This window comes from Canis lupus, chromosome 25 (assembly GCF_003254725.2).
Source record: "Canis lupus dingo isolate Sandy chromosome 25, ASM325472v2, whole genome shotgun sequence".
In the NCBI taxonomy this organism is placed as follows: Eukaryota; Metazoa; Chordata; class Mammalia; order Carnivora; family Canidae; genus Canis; species Canis lupus.
Window position 1 is genome coordinate 30,008,830 of NC_064267.1, and position 6,977 is coordinate 30,015,806.

Consider the following 6,977-nt stretch of genomic DNA (forward strand, 5'->3'; position numbering starts at 1 on the left):
CTTGCTTGACCCACTACTTTCTGTGTATATCTCTGAAGAGCGAGCTGGGGGCTGAGGCTTCCTTGGGGTTTTTCACTTCTCCTAGCCCACTTCTTTCTGGAGCAGGGTCGTTTTACAGCTCCAATAGTTGAGATAAAAGGTGAAAGTTTGGGCATGTGGAGTTTTTGTTTGTTTGGCTGTTGGTTTTTTGTTTTTTGTTTTTTTTTTTTTTGAGGGGGGGGTGTATGATGAAAATCCCTCAAAGTTTTAACAAAGTCTTATCTATTTGCTTCTAGTCAATTCCATGGGCCAGTGACCACACCTAGAGTTTTTCCTCAACATAGTTTCCAAACTTGCTTTTATTTCTTTGTTACTGTCCCCTGTGCCTCTTTCTAGCTCTCAATGGGGCAAGTAGTGACCTTGATACTATAAGACTTGACTGGGAAGGTCATATACTTCATCTGATCTTTTCACCAAAGCTGGGTCTTACTGGGCCTTTATTGCTGTTTAGCAGCTAGAAGCAGTTGGTATTTTCCTCCTTAACAGGTTTAAATTTTCTGAACTCTCTCTATTCCCTTTTATTTCTCTTTGGAAACTATCCACTTTTCCTGAGCTCATTTTTTCTTTTTTTCTTTTTTTTTTTTAAGATTTATTCATTTATTTATTCATGAGAGACACAGAGAGAGAGGCAGAGACATAGGCAGAGGGAGAAGCAGGCTCCCTGCAGGGACCCTGATGTGGGACTAGATCCCATGACCCTGGGATCATGCATGCACTGAGCTGAAGGCAGACACTCAACCACTGAGTCACCCAGGTACCCCTCATCTTTTTCTTATATTGCTCTGCCAAATACAACCAAAAGCAGAGAACATTCACTATCACTTTGATCCTTTGCAACAGATGACCCTGGGCATTAGTAGGGATGTGGTCTGCTATCCTAGATAAGTACAGTCTACCAAATGTGTTGCCTTCATGATAAAGATTTTCATATTTTCAACCTCTAATAACAGGTTCTTCACATCCTGCTTCTCAATTGCTAAGCTATGCCACATATTTATGTTCTTATTACAGTGGCATCCCATTTCAAGATAGTTCCTCTAGCAGTTAGAGTAGGTAGTGCTAGCTCTAATGAATGACTGTAAGATTTAATGACAGCACAGCAACAGTTTATTTCTCATTTATATCACAATCCATTGCAGGTCAAGTGACTCTCTTACAAATGTTGGCTGGAGGATCCAGGCTTCTTCCATCCTGCAATGCTGCCATCTTTGGTAAGTAGCCTCCAAGGTTGATGACGAAGAATGGAAAGAGAGATTGGAAGATTGTGGATTGGAGATTGTCATGGCCTAGAAGAGACACACTCACTATCAGCCATGTTCTACCGGCCAGAAGTCAGTCACATGACCTCAATCAAAGACAAGGGAGTAGGGTAACCCCTTAGCTGGGTTACCGAGAGGAAAGGGGGAAACATAGATGCTGCTGAGACCTCCAGTGCATTAGCAAATCCTTCTCAGACCCAGACCTTGGCAGAGTTTCACCCTGATTCTCTCAATAAGCTTTCTAATGCCATGGATTAAAACTTCGTGCAGTGTTACTGCCTTGTTAATGCTGCCTTGTTAATCACCCAAATAGTCATTCCTTGGAAGCAAAAGAATAAAATATTTTTGGGAGGCAGGTATGCTCACCACCATTCCACTAATGCTGCACAGGAGTACATTTTTGAAAGGACCCAGGGGGCCAGGCCATGGCATTTCGTAGCAGTGTTCCAGCAATGTTGGCCATAACAGAAAAATATAAATCCCATTTTCCTGTGGATTCCATTTAAAATAAGAAATGGAATTTCCTGGGGGGAATAAATCCATCGATATTCTCAGCTGAAGATGTTTGCCCAGAGAAGTGTTAAACTAGCCTCTGGCCCATTCTCCAAACAATGTGATATTTTCACAATTCTTAGTTTCCTATCTTTTATTGCTTTCCCTCAGAAATTCACCTAAGATTTCTCCCATGTCTATGGATTTTCCCCTCATTTCGCATTTATCAGTACCTGAATTTTTGAGAATGTCTATATATGGTGGTCAAGAGGTGCCCTGCAATACCACTCTTTACCAGTGGGCGATGCTATATAATATGAATTATTTAAGCCTGAGAAATTCTTAAAGGGGGCTTTGTGTTGTCAAATGAATCCTTTATCTTATGAACTCTGTAAGGGTGAAGTTCTAAGAAAAGCAGTTTATTTTTAGTTTTTAAAAGATTTTATTTTTAGGTAATCTCTACACCCAATGCAGGCCTTGAACTTATGACCCTGAGAACAAGAGTCACATGTTCTACCCACTGAGCCAGCCAGGAACCTCTAAAGCAGTTTAATGACAAAGGCACATCAGAGCTTGGACAAATCTTTCAGATTAATATAATAATGTATTAGCAAAGATAAATACTTAGATTTTTCATCTGAATCAATTATAAATTCAGGAAGAACATGGCTGACTTCATTTGGGAATGGATATAGATGAAAAAAGAAGGAGCCTTGATGATGTGAGGGAAAGAGAAGCGTCGTTTAGCCAAACCATCCACTAGACAATGGCAAGGGATCCTTGTAGGAAATCCATAATTTGGATTATTGCAAAGAGGACTGGAAAAACCCCTGTATCCAGATAGAGAAGAATCATACATATTAAAATGGGAAGACCAGAGCTGGAGGGACATGAATGCTTTGGAGGAAGATCTTTTCCAAAGGATTTGGTACACAGCGATTTCTTTATAGCAGGCCTTCAGGAGACTGGGCTTTTAATGTGATAAGAAGGATCCTAATGGACAATCCTATCTGTACTCCGGATGGAGAAGACCCGGTAGGCATGCTTATTTCTTTGTTTCTCATTCAAAGCTGGAAGAGCAAAATTCAGAACAACCTTGAGAGGTGTCTACAGTACACTTATAAGATGAAATTCAAGAGAAAAAAGATAAAATTCAAGAGAAATAAATCAAACCATACATTTAGATTCACCAACAGTTTCACTAATGAAGGACAAAGCCTTAGTAATTCAGAGAAAAAGATGTAGCTGATATTTGGCTATGCAGGGCTTTCATTCCTTCATCACACAAACACGTAGCCAGGAGCTGTGCTAGTGCTGGGGATATGTTCCCTAACCTTGTGGATATTACAGTTTTGATATGAATAAAAAATAGGGTAAGACTACTAAAAACAAAAAACACCTGGGGCCTTTGATCTCAATAGTTGAAGTTTGATTCAGGTAATTTAATAAGTATTTGTTAAGTACCTACTGTATGCTGGGCCATGTCTTAGAGAATGGGAGCTCAGAGCTGAATGGAGGTGGGGAAACATTTGAACTTTAATCTGATAAATTTCAGTCTAATATGCTTAGTTAAAGGTTTCTCCTACTTTTCCACTGCCACAATGACAGGGGTAGCAAAAATATCTTGGAAATCTTTCCTCTTATTCTGGAAAATGATGTTAAAGTTGCAGGCCATATCACCACGAAACAGCATTTGTTTTAATATAGAAGTAATTTTTTCTGGATTGGGGGTAGGTGTGGTGGCAGCCTGGAGGGGAAGGAAGGTGAGGAATGTGGCAGAGGACTGTTACATTAGTACTTTTTGTACCATTTGGTATTTTCAGATTATACACATATCTCCCTTTGATAAAAAGAAAACTTTATTTAGAAACAAAAACAATAGTTTAAATTACTTAAACTAGACATGTTATGCTGCCAAGTAGGAAGAAAGAATATAAAAATGTGAATTCTTCTCAAACCAATATGCACATTTAGTGCAATTATAATTATGATACCATTTTCTTTTCAAGCTAGACAAAATTAGAGTTCATACTGAAGAATTAATGTCCAAGGAGAGCCAAGAAAATTTGTAAAGGAAGAGTGAGAGAGATTACTTTTTAAAAATTTTATTTATTTATTCATAGAGACAGAGAGAGAGAGAGAGGCAGAGACACAGGCAGAGGGAGAAGCAGGCTCTATGCAGGGAGCCTGATGTGGGACTCGATCCTGGATCTCCAGGATCATGCCCTGGACTGAAGGCGGCGCTAAACCCCCGAGCCACCCGGGCTGCCTGGGAGATTACTTTTTTAGATATTAATTATTGTTTTAAAGCTATGTAATGAAAGTGATATGTTTCACAGGAATAAAAAAATAAATCAGAGGAATAAACTAGAAAATCCTAAAACAGATCCAAATTTACGTGGGATACTTCATAGATGACAAACTGGTATTTCAACTCAGCATGAATACAGTAGTTTATTTGATAAATCATGCTGACATAATTGGCTGCACGTCTGGAAAAAAATGAAGTTCCATCCTTGCCTCACCTCCCTCCTACACACACACACACCCTCACCACATATACCATATATCATGCACACACACACACATGCACACACACCCTCACCACATATACCATATATCATGCACACACACACATGCACACACACCCTCACCACATATACCATATATCATGCACACACACACATGCACACACACACACACACACAAGCTCTGCAAAATGGCAGTATGCAAAAAGCCAATGAGGTTTATCCAAGGTGCAATTATTGCAAAATGAAACACACACACACACACACACACACACACACACAAAACCTACTGTGCACACACCATAAACATATACACATCATGCCACACACACACACACACACACACACACCTACAAACATACACACACACATTCCATTTGGATTCAATATCTAAATATGAAAGTTAACAGGAAGCCAAAAGAGGGATGCCTGGGTGGCTCAGGGATTGAGCACCTGCCTTCGGCTCAGGGCATGATCCTAGAGTCCCGGAATGGAGTCCCAGGATCGAGTCCCACATCGGGCTCCCTGCGTGGAGCCTGCTTCTCCCTCTGCCTGTGTCTCTGCCTCTCTCTCTCTCTCTCTCTGTGTGCCTCTCATGAATAAACAAATAATTTTTTTTTTAAAAAAAGGAAGCTAACAGAAAATTAGAAGAATATCTATATTTTAGTGAGACATTCTTAAGACAGGAGACTTAGAAACTATAAAGGGAAAAAACAAATTTCACTACATAAAAATTTTAAGAACCTCCATAATTAAAGATAACAGACACTTAATAATGTGGTAGAAACATTTGCAATGCACATAAAATCACTTTATTTATTTATTTATTATTATTTTTTTAATATTTTATTTATTTATGACAGATACAGAGAGAGAGAGAGAGGCAGAGACACAGGCAGAGGGAGAAGCAGGCTCCATGCACCGGGAGCCCGATGTGGGATTCGATCCCGGGTCTCCAGGATCATGCCCTGGGCCAAAGGCAGGCACCAAACCGCTGCGCCACCCAGGGATCCCACTTTATTTATTTAAAGTGCTCCTATAAATTGATAGGAAGAAAGGATCAGAGTCCAATAAAATAAGCAAACAATGTGAATTGTCAAGTCACAGAGGAGGAAACTTGATTTAAAAATGATGAGTTGAGAGGATCCCTGGGTGCCTTCAGCCCAGGGCGTGATCCTGGAGTCCCGGATCAAGTCCCACATTGGGGTCCTTGCATGTGGAGCCTCCCTCTGCTTCTCTCTCTGTGTGTGTCTCTTGTGAATGAATAAATAAAATCTTTTTAAAATAAAATCTTTTTAAAAAATGATGAGTTGAGACGGCGCCTGGCTGGCTCAGTTGGTGGCATGTGTCACTCCTGGTCTCGGGATTGTGGCTTCAAGCCCCATGTTGGGTATAGAGATTACTTAAAAATAAAATCTTTTAAAAAAGTGATTAGTTGAAAACAATAAACAGGCAAAGGGATTAAGGTGGCAAAATGTCATTTTCACAAACCGGGTTGGCAAAAATTCAAAAGGCCAGCAGCATTCAGTCTGATGATGACATGGGAATGGACAATCTCAGAGAGTGGGAGTTACCACTACCGTTTTGGGGAACCATCAGGCAGTCTATGTTAATGTGAAGGCTACAATTCCCCTTTATCCTACACCTTCCCTTTTATCCAGTAATTCTCAATTTGTGAGTCTACCTTATGCCAGGAAAGGCACCAACATATGAAGATACATGTGGAAAAAAGAAAAAGATACATGTGGAAGACTGTTTATGGTGGCATGGCTTATAATGACAGAAAAAAAAATTGGAATAGGGGAATGAATGGCTGAATAAAATACGTATCTACGGAAAAGTATTGTTTATATCTATGTATGACCTGATGGGATAGCCATCATATCCATAATATTGTGGAAAAGAGTGAGCCGTATGTATATGATCTTATATTTATTTTTAAAAAGAAAAAAGATGAAATCCCTTATTAGTTTGTATATATAATATATATACAAACTAATATATATATTGTATAATATTTATACAAACTATATACAGATGTACATTCTAAATATAAATTTGTGGATAAATGGAAGCCCATTACTTTCCAAGCATGATATTTAGGAAGAAATCGGATAAAGATAGAAAGAGAGGAAGAAATGAAGGAAGGAAGGGAAGGAAGGAAAGGAAGGAAAATTGGTTACTCACTAAATATCAGCTTCTCTCCCTAAATTAGAGTGAAACTGCGGTCCGCTGCTCCTGTATCTTTGTGTGCTCTCAGCACCCCACAGCCTGACCCTGGGGTCAGTGTCAACTGATTTGAGAAGCACAGTGTATTATAACATGTTATAAAAGTAAGCAGAGAGTGCCTTGTGGGCATGGGGAGCTTTGTATTAAAGCTGTCCAAAGCTGGATCTTGTGTATGTTCCTAAAGCCACACCAGAGGAGCAGTGACAGAATGGAGCACCCTTGAGGTGGGGAGGAGCAGAGTGAGCTATCTGGCAACCTCAGTCTAGAGGAAGGGAGTAAAGGACCTGTATAAGGAAGCAGGTCTGGGACGCCTGGGGGGGCTCAGTCCATTAAGCATCTGACTCTTGATTTTGGTTCAAGTCATGATCTCAGGGTTGTGAGATCAAGCCCCTAGTTGGGCTCCATACTCAGCAGAGAATCTGCTTGAGAT